The sequence below is a fragment of the Mus pahari genome, chromosome 1 (assembly GCF_900095145.1).
Source record: "Mus pahari chromosome 1, PAHARI_EIJ_v1.1, whole genome shotgun sequence".
NCBI lineage: Eukaryota > Metazoa > Chordata > Mammalia > Rodentia > Muridae > Mus > Mus pahari.
Genome location: NC_034590.1, coordinates 45,976,234 through 45,992,723, shown reverse-complemented (window position 1 = coordinate 45,992,723; position 16,490 = coordinate 45,976,234). Strand labels below are relative to the sequence as shown.

The window sequence follows — 16,490 nt, the reverse complement described above, 5'->3', positions numbered from 1 at the left end:
GGACGTAGGACCACTGGAGGGTGTTGACTGTGGCAACCCTGCAAATTACTCTAGAGATATGATTTCAGACTCTACCTGGGAAGTGCCGGCACAGTAACAATGGTCTGAACCAATCACATGATTCCAGAGCTGAGATTTCTATCAGGTCTCTCCGGGTAGTCAGTCTTGGCTTTGGACTTCTAAGGAAGTAGTGGTATAGAGAAGGAGGGAGCCCATGGGACTACAGAGGCTGTGGAAGAACTCGGCCAGACTGTAGTCACGTCAGTGACATCAGAGAAAGATTCTAGGCAGCTGGTGTTGACGGAGGGCTCTCAGTATTATCAGTCCATGGTTTGCTTCACCTGGAGGAGTGGAGTCCTGAAGGACCTGCTAAGAAACTTGGGCTTGCTGCCCAGCTCCTCCTCGATTCTGAGGATCTGACTTTATTTCCACTCAGATAGGCAAAGGGCACCAATTTTGATTTGCCCAGCACAAAGCCTGAACACTAGATCAGCAATGAAAAAATCCTCAGTTCTATTCCATTGATTGTTGTTTTATATCAAACAACTTTTATAATACTCATTTTTATTGTTATAATATTTTATAAATTTTAAAGAATATGACAAAAAAAAAAGGAAGGTATTGCAGATTTTGAAGGGCGGCGGGATGGGGGCGGGTCCTCCGGGAGTAATTGGGGTACAAAAGGGAGAGAAGAATGCGATATAATTCAATTTACTCAAAATATGTTTTTAAATGTTAACAAATTCAGATAAATTGAAATTATGTATCTTTTCTCATCATAATGCAATAAAACTTAAATCAAAAAAAAAAAGAAAATAAAGAAGAATTATATTCATGGATTAAAAATAAAGAAAAAAAGAAAATCTTTTTTTCCCCAAATCAATGAGACACCATGGTGCCCCAATCATTGTAATGGGCCAGTTTGGTAGACCTGTAGTGACTCAGTCACAGAGCTGATCTGATTCCCTTTGAGCAGGAGGCAATTGTAGGACTTCTGGCCCACAGCCTAAGCAATCCACTTAGGGTTGGTCTCCATGAGGTCATTCCCTGTCACCTGGGGAATGTACTAGCTGTGAACTTCTGCCAAACTTCACAGTCAGGCTGGTCAGATGGGCCTTTGGTGCACACCACTGAATAATCTCCGATGAAGGATTTGCATGATCCAGCCAGCTGGTTAGCTGTGGTATAGTTGCTGACGTCATCAGGAGATTTGAAGTCCTGAAGAAGTCAGAGGCAGCCACATTCAAGCTGATGACAACCTGATTAGTGTTGCCCAGCCTTCTCAGTTGTATTCATCAGCAGCTCCAGCAGCTCCAGCAACTCCAGAAGCTCCAGCAGCTCCAGCAGCTCCAGCAGCTCCAGCAGCTCCAGCAACTCCAGCAACTCCAGCAGCTCCAGCAGCCCCAGCACTCCAGGATGTTAGGTTCAAATCTGCCTTCATCTCTTACATTCTCCACCACCTTCTCCTTAATGATGTTCTTCAGGTTGTGGTAAATGTCTGTCCCAATGTGCATGGCTTTCTGGAAACTGGACACATTCATGGGGACGATCGTGAACCCTTGCATGGCCGGTTTGTTGCTGGGGACACCCTGGGATGGCATTTGCACTAGGTTTACATTTCTTTTCAGTCCCATCCATCATAGTCTCCATCCCACAGCCTTAACTTCCTTGCTAGCCAGAGCGGGTGCAACAGTTCTAGTGATAATGCCTTTGAGACACTCTTCCCTGTGGGGCCAGGGGAACCATGGGGCTATGAGGAGTAGGCCTGGAGCAAGAGTGGGGAAATCTCATCCTGAGATCTGCAGGAGTAGGATGGCTCCCCTCTCTGCCCGAGGCCTGCATGCTCCAGCCCACAGAGACATGTGCCCCTCACTTTTGCCCCACCAGAGGAGGGCACGTAGCCCAGTAGCTAGGTTAAACTTCCTTTCCTCTTATAAGGTCATGTTCAATAGCACCTGGAATTCTTCCTTATTCAGACGAAGCATCCTCAGTTCCCTGGCTCAAGCCAATGATACCTATTCATCCTAATAGCCCCTACTTACCCCATAAAGGTTTAAATAGCCTTTGTCCCTACATTAAATGAGCCGTCTCCCTGAAGCCTGTCTGTTCTCATCACGCCCACTAGCCACCTGTGGTCTCCATCCCCCCCTGTTATTCCTGCCTTGGTTCCCTGCTCAGGATCCACCAGTTGTGACCCCAGTTACACTAATAAGGATGGGGGAGCAGAGTCTGAATGACACCTCCCCCCATGTAATGCACCTTATTACTGTCTTGGAATTCCAGGGCCTCATAGGAGACAACAGAGGCATAGCAACTTGTTAGAGACCTTTGAAGTACAGAGATCAACCTCAACATTGGATTCCCACAAGATTCAAAGATCTCTCTGCTTTGAATCTTGATACTAGACATAGTATGTTTCAGGCCACTAGATCACAACACAGGAAAAAGGCAAGTTACTCTACAAACAGCAAGAAGACTGTTAACAAGAGGTATGATAAATGGCCTGCACCAAGTCCCCATGCTGCTCTCCCAGGAAGGACCTTTAAGAGGGATGATTAGTACTGTGCCCTCTTAGATGAATTGGTCTACTTATACAAGTAAGAGATTAATAAGTTATCTCTAGTGTGGGTCTGGTTTTGTCCCATATGCTCCTTGTCCTCCAGCATTTGATGCCCTGGGCCATTTTGGCACTCTATTGGTAATAAGTCTACCAATGCATTCAGTCTTTCATCCTTGGGCCAGATCTATGAACCAAATCAAGCCTCTTTTTTTTATCATGTACATAGATTGTGGTATTATGTTATTGGTTATAGACAACTGATTAAGTAGTTATCGGATACACCGAGGCACTACCTTAACAAGAAGTCTGAATTCACACAAGAAACAGTTGATTGAACTGGAACTTGTCTCAAATCAGGCTACAAAGCCTAAACTCTATTTGGCGATTAAGTAGGAAGCGGCGCTTGGTGCTTGTGGGATTCAAATAAGTTATTGCATTGTCAGTGTGTGGCTTCTAGGCTGGCCCATAATAAATGCCTAATACAAGTTAATGCTCTAGTCCCCGTTTACACAGGGAAGGGGTTTTTATAATGGTGGATTAGCTTGACAGGTTAAAGTGACTATCGTCACTTCAAATACAAAAGATAGAGGTTCCCTCCAATTGTTGAAATGCAGTGTAGACAAAGGTAAAATGAGGTCACCCGGGTCTCCATACAGAGTTTTCGTCTTCTCTCCCACCACAGGCAAGCCAGGCAACATCTCCAACCTTGTGCAGATGAACATGGTTGAACTGTACCTTTGCAAACTCCTGGAAAAGGTTCATCTTCACATCAATTTGTGTGGATTTGGAATCACCTAGACACACCTCTAGTGTGCCAATGAGAGAGTTTCCAGGGAGGCTTAACTGAGGGAAGATGGCCCTCCCTGAATATGGGCAGCACCATCTGCTAGACTTGACCTTCCAGACCAAATACAAAGGAAAAAGGGAAAAAGCTGATCTCTCTCTCTCTCTCTCTCTCTCTCTCTCTCTCTCTCTCTCTCTCTCTCCAGACCTCTTCTCTGACATCTCACACTCTTGGCACAATGCTTTCCCTATNCTGAGGGAAGATGGCCCTCCCTGAATATGGGCAGCACCATCTGCTAGACTTGACCTTCCAGACCAAATACAAAGGAAAAAGGGAAAAAGCTGATCCTTCTCTCTCTCTCTCTCTCTCTCTCTCTCTCTCTCTCTCTCTCTCTCTCTCTCTCTCTCCAGACATCTCACACTCTTGGCACAATGCTTTCCCTATCACTGTGAACTGCATTCCCCACCCCACCCCCAACCAACAACACAAATACACCATCCCTTCTTCAGCTGTGTTTGTCGGGTGCTTTCTAAGGCCATGAGCAAAGTAACTAGTGCATTGGTCAGTTTCAGCCTGGAGTATCTGTGCCTCTCCCAGAGAAGCAGAGATATAAAACAAGAAAGAATGGAATGATAGCCCCACCAGATAGAGTCTACAAAGAAGGATGCATGCCCTCAGCCTGTGCATGCACTTACTGCCTAACTGCTTGTGGATGTGACTAAGACATTATAAATTTCCTTGAGGACACTATTGACCTCAGCATACATTTTTGTCATTAGGAAACCATTACCTGCAAAGCCTAGGGCAGGTCTCCCACACTCTGAGCTTTGGAATTTTTCACTGTAACCATTGCTGCTGTTGTACTATTGTATAGAGTACGTTTAGAGCCTCAACTGAGCAAAAATACTCTATCATATTGTCCTGTGTGCCGTTTTCTTGATTAATGGTTGCTGTTGGAAGGCTTAGCTCACTGTGGGTCATGCCACCCCCCTAAGTAGGTGGTTCTTGGATATATAAGAAAGAAAAATGAGCAAGTCATGAAGAGCAAGCCGGTAAGCAGCACTCCTCCATGGTCTCTACATTGGCTGCTGCCTACAGCCTCTTGGTTTGACTTCCCTTGATGGTACATTGTAACATGAGGTGAAGGTGAGTAAGTAAACCTTTCCTCTCCAAGCAGCTTTTGGTCTTGGTCTTTATCACAGTGATGCAAAGTACACTAGAACACTGTCTGTGGAGGTTTTGATGAGAAACACCCTCCACAGGCTTGGTAGATTGGTTTGGTGAGAGGTTATGAGAAGTGCCACCATAGGAAGGAACCACATCTTTAAGATGTTAAGCTTCACCTCACCTCTGGTTCATTCTTTACCTTGTGTTTGCTGTTAAAGATGTGAAATCTTTCAGCTTCCTGCTCCTGCTACCAAGCCTGGTGCCTGCTACCATGCCTCCCCCATCCTTCTGGACTCTCCCCTGTTGTTTTTGACCATGGTGCTTTGTCACAGGAACAGCAAAGTCATTAATATACTATCCTGTCCTCATACTGTCCCTAATGTTGGGAGTCACCTCTCTGTAGTAACCTATCACTCCTCTGTTTTTCTTGCAGCAAACAAACAAACAAACAAAGCCAAAGGATGGCATTCTTGCAGAAAAGCATGCATATCGGAAGTAAGAAATTCAGTGGGTTTTTTTCAAACTCAATAAAGCACCTGGTCATTCCCTTGGCATTGGAGCTTACTGAATCTTATTCCATAGGCTTCCTATGTATGTTTTCTCTTGTCCCCAAGGTCAAGGTAAAGACCCTGACTCCACATTCTGATCTCACAGGAAAGACTCAATAAGCACAAATGTGGTTTGATTGCTGATACATGGCTCATGGCTAGCAGTCATCATCCTTACAACCTCCCTCACTGCCTTGACACTGCAGAGAAGGTCCAGAAGGGAGGAGGTAGGCTGGACATCAAACTCAGCAGTCCCCAAAAGAAGAATAGCACAGACTATAAGAGTACACAGATGTTAGATCTAGCATTGCCCAGACAGAGAGATGAAATAAGGGGTACTATTTAGTTTACATATTTGTGAACACTTCCGGGTATTGAACACATGACCCACAAACATATCATTAAGTCACCCAAAGAGGGAGCTATTATGCTTTCAAGTATCTTCCCATTCACCTTCCTAAAGAGACAGCGTGTGTCTGGGACTAGCATGTCTTCAATGCTTGGAAACATTTGATAGTCTACAACACTTCAAAACACTTAATAATTGTTCCTTTTAAATTAAGAAGTTGGGACTAGAAGGAGGGATCAGTAAGTAAGAGCACTTGCTATGTAGGCATGAGGAACTGAGTTCAGTCCCTAGCATCCACACAGAACCAAAACGAAGAACCATCCGAAGAAAGGAAGTCAGGCATAAGCTCGCCAGTGCTTCTGGGAGGAGGAACCACGAGGATAGGGGGCTGACTGACTACCAGCCTAGCTACTAGTTCAATGAGAGACGCTACCTTACAAAAAATGAGGCAGAGATCAAGAGAAAGACCGTGTAGACACCTGATGTTCTCCTCTCGGTTCTGTGTGAACATGGACATGTGTGCTTGCATGTGCATGCAACAGACGGGTGAACACACACCATCCACACTCCTTCATGCACATTCAAAAAAATAAGAATCTATCTTAGAAAAAGAACCTTTGTGGGCAAGAGGGTCTGGGTAAGACTAACGAATATTGTTCATCTTATTCAGTTTGATGCCAGCCTTATAATTTTGGCATGATTCACAGACTGTTTTTATTTCTGGTGTTGAAAGTTTCCATAGCTAAACAAATTCTAGAGAGCTTATTAAAGGGGGGGGGGAATCCCACGCCAGTGGGGTGATGAGTTTGCCGGAAAGACTGGAGGTAAGGAGGCGAAGGTTGGACAGTGAAACATAAATGACAAAAGAAAGGGACAGAAACTGGATTAGAAACACCCTCGTCATCAGACATACACATGAGAGCTGCCACTCAGCCCATAGACATCACCCTTGTTCTGATGCCCAGCTGTGAAAGGACCACCACACCCAACCCCAAACAGCCACCCCACAGTTTTGTTCTAAGAGCAGAGTCATCTAGTTTATGACATTTCCCTAGCGATTGCTTCTGCCTCTGAGCACACACAGAAGCAGATGGAGCCTAACTGGGATAAAGGAAGGGTTCCCATGCAGGATCTCCCTCCTATAAATACTAAATCACACACCAGCACCATCTTACAACCATCCCAGAAAGAGAGTAGGGATGGAGGCAATGAGGTCATCAGTGAGGCAAGATGAAGAGCCAAGGCTTTGTGGGAGAGGATGAACCCCCCCTTCTTGAGATGAGAGGTTGCCCTTTCTTTTCTTTGTAGTAAATCTTTTCCATATGAAACCTCCCCCCAAACCACTCTTTTCCCCCATCATCTTTTCAATAATAAATCCTATATTTCCATTCTCATTAGTGCCATTTCTAACTACTTTACTGTTTGTCATTGTTGTAGTTCTTAAAGAATTTCATTCCATCTACTTTGACCATATTTACCCTCTACACCAACACCCACTAGATCTAGACTAACTCCCTAATCTCACAATTCTAGGTCTTTTTTTTTTAAACTCATGAAGTCTAATTCATGCTGCCTATATACACTTGAATGTGTGACCATTCAGTAGCACATGCACAATCTTCTATGGGCCACACCCTTAAATAAAACCAATTCTCATTTAGCTGCAGTCCAGATCATCCTCGTGTCATTAAAACTTCTTTTATTCTGCACAGTTGTAGTAAGGCCTGAGGGAGACAGGTCATGTGCAACTATAGTTTGAGTGGAGGCTTGTGATAGCTGCAGCAGAGGAGTTCAATACTTTACTCTGTTTTATTGAACAGAGCAGTCACTCTAGCTGCTTTTGTCAACTTGCCCCTTGTCTAGAAGTGTCCCTGGGAAGAAGGCCTAAATGGCAACCAAGAGATCTCTGTCTTCAACTTGCCTGTCCCACTCTCTGTCTGTCCAGATTTGATTTTGTGCCAGGAGCTTCCTATGCAGCCTATAAAATTCTGAAATGTAGTAGCAAAAATTTGAATCAAAGGATAGTCTGGGCGGGCATGTAAACCAAGAAAGAAAATAGAATGGAGAGCGTTCTGTTGGACACGTCTGTTTCCTGTCTCCCCACAGCCATATAGCCAGACTACTCTATCAAACTCCAGCCAGGTCCCTCCTACTCTTATTCCAAAGAAGATGCCATGGGGTCCATGCAAGAGAATTTCCTTCTGCCATCTCAGTAGTGAGCTGCAGCTACCAGGGGTCTAAGAGCTCTCTTTAGATGCATAACCAGACTGACTTCTGGGGAGAGACTCTCTCAGCTGCAGGAACAGTCCTAGATAGGAGGAGTGAGAAGTGGGGCTTTCAAGCTCCTGTTTGCTATCCGTAGCAAGGTAACACATGTCTCTGAATAGGAACCCCAGGTCCTTCTGGGTTTCCAGCCTCATTTAACCCTCACAGAAAATCCACCAGAATGTACTATATAGGCAGAGCATTTAGTTCTCGCACACTCATACGGCTGTTTCACTTGTTAAGATATTGAAATGTTTCCATGACAGCTGGTAGATAGCTTCTGCCCTAAATGTCCTAGCCCTCACTCCCCTGATCCCAGCAAATAAAAGGTCACTCACTCTATGGAGCTTCCAGCAGTCACGTGTTATTAGCGCCTGGCTGTTGTAAAGCATTTTGAGGACAGGGGAGACAGATCATTGAGTTAACCACCTGCTTCATAACTATGAAGACCTGAGTTCAGATCCCAAGAATCCACTTAAATCCTGATGCAGTGGTGTGTGCCTATAATCCCAGCACTCCTATGCTGAAGTAGGAGTAGAGGCAGGAGAACACACTGGAGTTTGGAGCCAGCTGGCCTGTCTTTCACAGCTGCAAACAGTGTGCGACCCTGTGTAAAACAGCGCAGAAGGTGATGGATGACCGGCCACAAACTTGTCCTCTGACCTCCGCATCTCGTGGCACTCATGTGTATACACTCGCACACATGAAAAGGTGCACAGTACATAGATCATAGGACATATGCAAACAAATTAAAAATAAGCTTCTTTAAATATTGTCTATTTTTGTTTCATTTGTTTTGTTTTGAGACAAGTTTTCATTTTATAACCATGCTGGACTGTAACTTGCTATTTACCTCAGACTAGGCTTGAACACATGATACTTCTGTCATGACCTCCCAGGATCTAGGATCACAAGTGACAGTGCCACCATACCTTGCTGAATACTATCTGTGAGAAAACATACATACATACATACACATATACATATATATATTACATGATTATATAGATAAGGGGAATGTTATAAAATTTGGTTCCTTATCCAGATTAGTAATGGGTAGATAAAAAAACATACTGATATGGAATTCACAGAGTAATATTATTTTTTAATTGAAAATCAGATTTTTTTCTCTCATATGATACATCCCAACCACAGTTTCCCTCCTCAATTCCTCACAGTTTCCCCCACCTGCTCTCTTCCCAAAATCCACTCCTCTCAATTTCCTCTTCAGTAAAGAGACAACAGCCAAATAGGACAAAACAAGATACAATTAGACAAGGCAAAAGCCCTCATATGGAGCTGGACGAGGCAGTTCAATAGAAGCAGAGTCCCAGGAGCAGGCAGGAGAGTCAGAGCTACTCCCACTCCCACAGTTAGGAGTCTCACAAAAACACCAAGCCAACAGCCTAACGTATGTGCAGAGGACCTAGTACAGATTCCTGCAGGCCTTGTACTTACTGTCTCAGTCTCTGTGAGCCCACGTGAGCCCGATTAGTTGATTCAATGGGCCATGCTTGCCTGGTGTTCTCCATCCCATCTTTCTTGGGGAGCCCTGGTTTCCAAGGGAAGGAACCCAATGGAGACTCACAGTTAAGATACTTTCTCCAAATAACGTCTGATGTGGGTCTTTGTACTCACTCCCATCTGCTGCTAGAGGGAGTCTCTCCGATGACAACTGGACAAGGTACCAAATCACAAGTAGAGCAGAATATCATTAGGAATCATTTCATTGATTTTTTTTTTTCTTTAGACCAGTCATGTTTGGGTCTACCCTTAGTCTCTGGGCTATTTGTTTTTCCATATGAATTTGGGAACTGTTTTCTCAAGCTGTATAATTTTCATGGGGAATTTTCATGGGGGTTGTGTCGAATCCTCACGTTGATGGCTTTTTAGGCTGGCCATTTTTATTATATTAATCTTACTGATCCGTGAACATGGGAGATCTTTCCATCTTCTGATATCTTTAACTTTTTTTTCCAAAGACTTGAAGATTTATCATACAGATGCTTTACTTGCTTGGTTAGAGTTTCTCCAAGATATTTTCTATAATTTGAGGCTGCCGTGAAGAGTGCACAACAGAATATTATTTAGCTGTGTAAAGGACTGCCTGCTTACTCATGCTGCAACACAGGCAGACCTGAAGACTATTGTGTTAGAGAAAGGAGATAGATATAAAATTTCACAATGACGTGCCTCCTTTCATATTAACCATTTATACAGTGTTAGCCAGGACCCAAGAGACCATGAACGTGGGGTATACATATAGAAGGAAGTAAAACATAGGGGTCTAGCAAGCATTTCTTTTTGTAAATAATGAACTATTCTAAGGGTTTGGATGTTGTGTGCACAATTATGCAAACACACATGCTAAAAAGTATTGATTTATTCTATTCTATTTATTTGCGTGTGTATGTATGAATTTGTGTGTACATATATGCCTACGTGTGGTTATGTGTATGACACGCATGCAAATTCCTACAGGGGCCAGAAGAGGGTGTCAGATTCTATGGAACTAAAGTTACAGGCAGTTGTAAATCATAAGATGTAGGTATAGGGAACCAAACTAAGGCTCTCTGCAAGCACAGTAAGTGCTCTTAACCACTGAGCCACATCTTCAGCCCCTGAATTAGATGTTTAAATAACTGAGTTGATTGGCATATGTATTAAAACTGTCTTTGCAAAGGCTCTAGTTTCAAACCTCCACAAATCCTTACAAAGCTTAAAATTGTACATACATGCATATGGACCATTGACGGCCATAGTACGAACACTGTACAGACTGAGAAAATGAGTTTTTGTAGGACAAGATGAAAAAATAACAGAAAACTTCATATTTCCATCTGGCACACTCATGAATTGCTTTTTGGAGAGCCCAGCTTTAGCAATAGCAACTGAGATTCAGGGAATCTGCAGAGCCTGCCTCCCACAGAGCCTTCGTTTCTTCTAGTTGGTCATGAAGATTCAAGGACCCTTCAGAGGTCAAGGGAGGCCAGTATGGGAGGTTCCCTTTTTGGTGCTCCAGATCCACTGGAAAAATCAGAAATGCCAAGAAGGGGTGAACATATCAAGTAATATTTTAGCTGTTTGCATTTTTTTAATTAAGGCTTTTGACATAAAAACCAGAATGTAAGGTAATTGTGGTGTTCACATGATAATTAGGGTTTTCCTAGTAAAAAATTAATTCAAAGCACAATGAGGCAGTCTGGTGCAGAAAAGGGGAACAATAGGGAGGTTGTGCGCTACTAGCAGTCATTCTGTAATGTGGCGTATTCAGTCACCAACCACAGAAGCTGAGAAGTGAAGGACACTGGAGAATGGAGGTGGGTGGCACCAGTTTGACTGGAAGGAAGATCCTCACCTCCTCTCCTGGAGGCAAGGCAAAGCACCTCATTAATTCACAGCTGGGAGCATCCTTCCCAACAAAGGTTGGTATTAAAATAAGATTATTTTTTTCTTTCTCCTTTATGTACAGCACAGTAGCAATGAGGAGGGGGGAGGAGCCTGTGAGAGCCTCTTCCTGCCTCCTCCTTGCTTCCAAAGCCAGAGAGCTCTAGAGACAGGCAGGGTTCAAAGTCTCCCTCAGGTCTCAGTCCTTGGAAATTGAGTCCCTTCTTCATTTGGAGCAGCCCACCAGTTGCTATGGTAACATAACATCTGCTACCCAACTCTGCTCCAGTGGTCACCAGATCTGGCATCTGCCAAGCTACTGCTAGTCCTGCATCTTGCCTCCTGTGTTACTCCCCTCCCCAAGGATCATATCACACTTTTCCAGCAGAGTGAACATCTATTCAGAGAGCAGGTTACAGAGAGAAAGAGAGGTTAAATCTGTGTGTGCTGCGATCCTGAGGAGGCAGGCACGTTCTTACATGCAGAGGCATTAACTCATCCAGTCTCTGGATTGATGCTCTGCATGTGTTGATCTCCAATCCTCCAGCAAGCCAACCCTCCAGATCTCATTCATTAGCGTTTATTTTTCGAGGGCCACACATTATTTATTAAAAACTTCATAAGCAATTTAAAACACACAAATTCCACTCTCCTCTCCCTTGTTTTCTCATTTGAATACATTTCAAGCTTAATTGCTTGCCTGTCTTTCTTTCTATTCGCCAATTATTCTTGAAACTGAACAGAATAGAATATAAATACAGGTTTCCTTGCCTACCACTTTCTCTCGTTGCTCCTAGTAGCATCGTTATTCCTACTCCCCTCTTTAGAAATCCCAATTTGACATGCTTTCGCTGATGCTTACAATTCTTTCTGGTCTCTAAGGAATTAGGAGGTGGCAAGGGGCAGCAGAAAGAATGCAAAATCGGAAGCCACATGAACTCAGAGATGACATTCTATCAGGAGTGACCAGACTTCTCTACTATTGGCGCCAAAAGACTCACAACTCCCGACTCTTGGATAAACTGGTGTGGCTGGTTGCTTTCTTTTGAGCTTCTCCATCTACTTGCAGTGTTCTTGGGAAACCTTCTTTGCTTTCCTAATACACACATTCTCCTAATTTATCAAGTAATAACAAGGTGCTCACCCAAATATTGTAATGAGGTTTAAACGTGATGGTTAAATGTCTAGTTCTTGTGCCAGGGTGATACCTCAGCGGTCAAAAATATTTGTCACTAAGCCTGACAACCCAGGTTCAATCCCTGGAACCCACATGAAGGTGGGAGAGAAGCAGTTCCACAAAGCTGTCCTCTGACCTCCACAAGTACAGCATAACATACAAGGTCACACGTACACACACATAAGTAAGTGAAAAAACTCGGGCATCTAACGCTTAATCCGAATCTCCTGCAAACACGCACTATAAACAGCATTTCAAATCGATGGGATTAAGTTTCTATCACACAATGAACATATAGTGGGGAAATCAATGCTTTTACATATGGAGCATACAGCTGGGAACAGGAATGGGATTGGGCTGGGCAACATGAAAAGCAGACTTCACTACCTGGTGTGTAAGTGGAAATTGTCCTGTGAATACCTGCAAGGTGCCAGCCTGCTGGGACCATCGGGTCATTCTGCTGGGCTAGCATTCAAAGCCAAGGACATCACACTCTCCTGGACACACCCTCCTTTTTCTCGCTGGTGACAATTAGTTTCTAATAGCAACTGCGCTCCTAAAATTTCCAGCGTTATTTGGGCTGGAAAACACTTTGATTCTGAACATCATTAGGACAAACCAAAAACAAAAACCCTTGGTTCTCAAGAGACCTTGAGAACTGGGTTATAATAGCCACCGGCTTCCCAAGCTGCCTAAAATCTCTCTTTGTTGTGAGCCTTTTTTTTTTTTTTTTTTGTAAAGCTTTCTAAAAGATAATGTGCACTTCTGTGCCTTCTTTTCTTTAAATTATACCTTTTATTTTGATAGAGTTATACATTCACGTGGGGTTGTAGGAAACAGCAGAAGTCCCATGTAGCACTTACTTTGTGTCCCCAGTGGTTACATTTTACAAAACTGAGTTGATCAGCATCAGCACTTCAGGTCTGGAATACTTTCCTGACCACCACGTCCCTCCTGTTCACAGAGCTACCCCACCACTCTTCCTTCTGTCTTCTTGCTACCCTTAAGTCCTGGCAACCAGAACTCCTTCCTGTTCGTCATTTTCTCACTTCATAAAGGTTATATAAGTGACTCTCTCAGTATACAACCCTTGAGGATTTATTTACCTCAGGAGAGATGTCTGGGGACCCAGCAAGAACTCTGAGTGCACCCACAGTTCACTTGTTCTCTCTGTTGAACACAGGGGTTTGAATGGAACATGGCTTACGGATTAAATTCAACATGACTGCGGCTATGCTGGGTCATAACCACTGTGATTGTCTCCCTCCCCCCCTCAGAGGAACGCTGGTCAGTTTTTTGTTTTTATTTCCTGCCGGAGACTGAAGTGGACACAGATGATGGGCAGATACAGATCAAAAGACTGATGATCTGTGGCCTTGTAACTTTCTAATAATGCTGAATGCTGAAGCTGGTGGCTGAAGCTGGAGACTTGAGACTCTCTTACTTAGTCTGTGGCTGGTAACAGCTGGCTTCTTTTTTCTATAACTCTTTATGCTTTAATTTACTACTTAACTCTATCTTACTGTTCTGTGATAAAAATGTAACTTTTTCTTATTGTTCTGTGCTTCATTAAGCACTGAAGACTTAACTCTTATTTTTCTGTGTTAAAAACTTAAATCCTTATCACTGTGCTGTGCTTCATTAAGCACTGGGGACTTAACTCTTATTGGTGTGTGCTAAAATCTTAACTTTATTACTGTTCTCTGCTTCATTAAGTACTGAGGAAACCTAACTCTTTATCTATTATTTACTTTATAAATCTCTGTGCCTTATGTGGCAGAGGATGGCCTAGTCGGCCATCAATGGGAGGAGAGGCCCTTAGTCTTGTGAAGATCTTATGCCCCAGTACAGGAGAATGCCAGGGCCAGGAAGTGGGTTGGGGAGCAGGGCGGGGGAGGGTATAGGGGACTTTCAGGATAGCATTTGAAATGTAAATGAAGAAAATATCTAATAAAATAAATAAATAGAAATAAAAATAATAGTAAATCTCTGTGCCCGATTACCGCTAGAAAACTTAACTCTCACTTTATAATTCTCTGTACTTGATTAAATGTTAGAAAACTTAACTCTTAGCTTAATTCTCTCTCTTAACTCAAAGATGCCAGATGTCTTAACTTCTGATGCCAGAAGCTACAGGTCTCTGGCAAATTAATACCCTATTGTTAAACATAGGTGGGTTGTGTTTCTTCGATCTTTACCCTGCAGGTCCTTATCAGTCCTGGCTCAAGGCTGGGAGTTCACTCATCCCCTGCCAGCTAGTGAATGAAGCACTTTTACACATACCAATATGCACAGAAACACACATACATTCATACACACATTCATGTCAGAACTACCCTGTCTCATCCACTTGCACACTTACACATACATACCTATACTTACATATGGCTTATGGAGCAAATGCCCAAGCACCAGTGCAGAAAGAACTCACTCATTTTGGATGAAAAATAAGCTTCAACTTTTATTGCCAATTGAAAGAGAAAGCTTCTATTGCTAAATCCAAATCTGTTAGAAAAAAAAATTCCTATCCTCGTCTATAAAAAGAAGCCTGTTTTATCCTGTCTCGGGACAAGACGCAGCCTGCTCTGTGTTCTCCCTGCTCCCCTCTCTTCTTTGTCTCTCCCCATCGGCCCAGCTCCTCGGCTCTAGTTTGTTTCTACTCTCCTTCTGTCTATTCTTCTTCTGCTCTCTTCTATTGTCATCGGTCCTTGTTTTAGTACTTTTCCAGGACACATGATCACAGGGTATTCCAATGACCAAAAGTTCACAACTTTAAACATAAATTCAAATCATAAATTGAATAAGAAGTTCACAGCAGAGATACTTGCATGTGTTTTCATTAAGACAAGTTATCTACCTAGACATTTGTTATCTGCTCCACAGGTTCACGTCGAGTCTATAACTCTCATGTCTAAGCTAACATTGAAGTTTTTGTATAGGCAAACCTAGTCAATATTTTACCTTCTGTCCTTGTAGCTACAATAAGCCACTCCCCCTTTAATAGCCTTCAGTTCACTGTTTTACATCCTAGAGGAATGTGGTCCTAAGTGTAAATCTGCACCAGTGCCTGCTTTCTATCTCAGCACAGTTAACTCCTGACACGTGAAAACTGGCAGAGTTCTATTTGTAGTTTTCCTATCACAGAAGACTCTAATTGCAGTACTTATTACAAAAGGCTTAAAAATCACTAGCATAATTTTAGGAATTCTCATAGAATCATCATTAGGAAAAAAATCATTTTTTTGTTTGTATAGTATCATTATAAGACAGTACTTCTTTGTTAATCTGCAGAAAATCTGCCCAATAGGGTGGACCAATGCCTGGGAATTGTTAGAGTAACTTAATAATGACAGGATAGGCATATCAATAGCAGAAACCAGACTTGTCGCTCAGGCTTAGCCTCCAAGGGCTCACTCATCACAGTTCCACAGTGAACCATCCCTGGATCGCCTTTAGCCTCTCCTAGATGGCTCCTGAGATTTTCGCTCACAGTTGCCCAGTAAACCAGAGTCAGACAAAAGGACTTAGTGATATCTTGACAACACCTCACATAGTACCAGGAATACAAGAATGCACATGACTAAACAAAGAGCATTCCATTTAGGGTGAAATCACTTTTGTCTTGATCTATATATGTATATGACTCTCCTCCTGACCTGACTGCTGCCTGGACCATGCTCTGATCAAAGATCTTCCAATAATTTCCATTCTGTGGAATCTTAACTCTGCTTCTCTCTCTCTCTCTCTCTCTCTCTCTCTCTCTCTCTCTCTCTCTCTCTCTCTCTCACACACACACACACACACACACACATACACACAAATAGCATTCCAACATTTGCAAAAAATAAGCAGAATCTTATGATATTAAATATAAAAGACATTATGGTCTCAAGGAGATTTGTACAGAGCTTTGAAGTAAGCAAAGTGGCCAGTGTGTGCCTTCCACTGCAATCATAGCATGCCGGAGGCAAACAGGTAGACGCCAGCCTAGTCCTAAGCCAGGCAGAGTGACAGTGTAAGACCCCTTCTCAAAAAAAGACAAACAATACAGAGTCATCTCAAGTTAAAGAAAGTTAAGATCATCACTTTGTTTTTCAGTGTTCCGGCTCCACCTGAGGGCCTAGCACCTACAGGACAGCACCGCACCTCTGACTGCACCTACAGGACAGCACCGCACCTCTGACTGCACCTACACGACAGCACTGCACCTATAGGACAGCACTGCACCTCTGACTGCACCTGCAGGACAGCAC

The 16,490-nt window shown here is 43.2% G+C and overlaps 1 pseudogene; it reads right to left on the bottom strand.

Moving 5' to 3' along the window:
- Positions 1-879: 879 nt before the first annotated feature.
- The window catches only part of LOC110317850, a 59,666-nt pseudogene continuing 44,055 nt past the window's right edge, over positions 880-16,490 (bottom strand).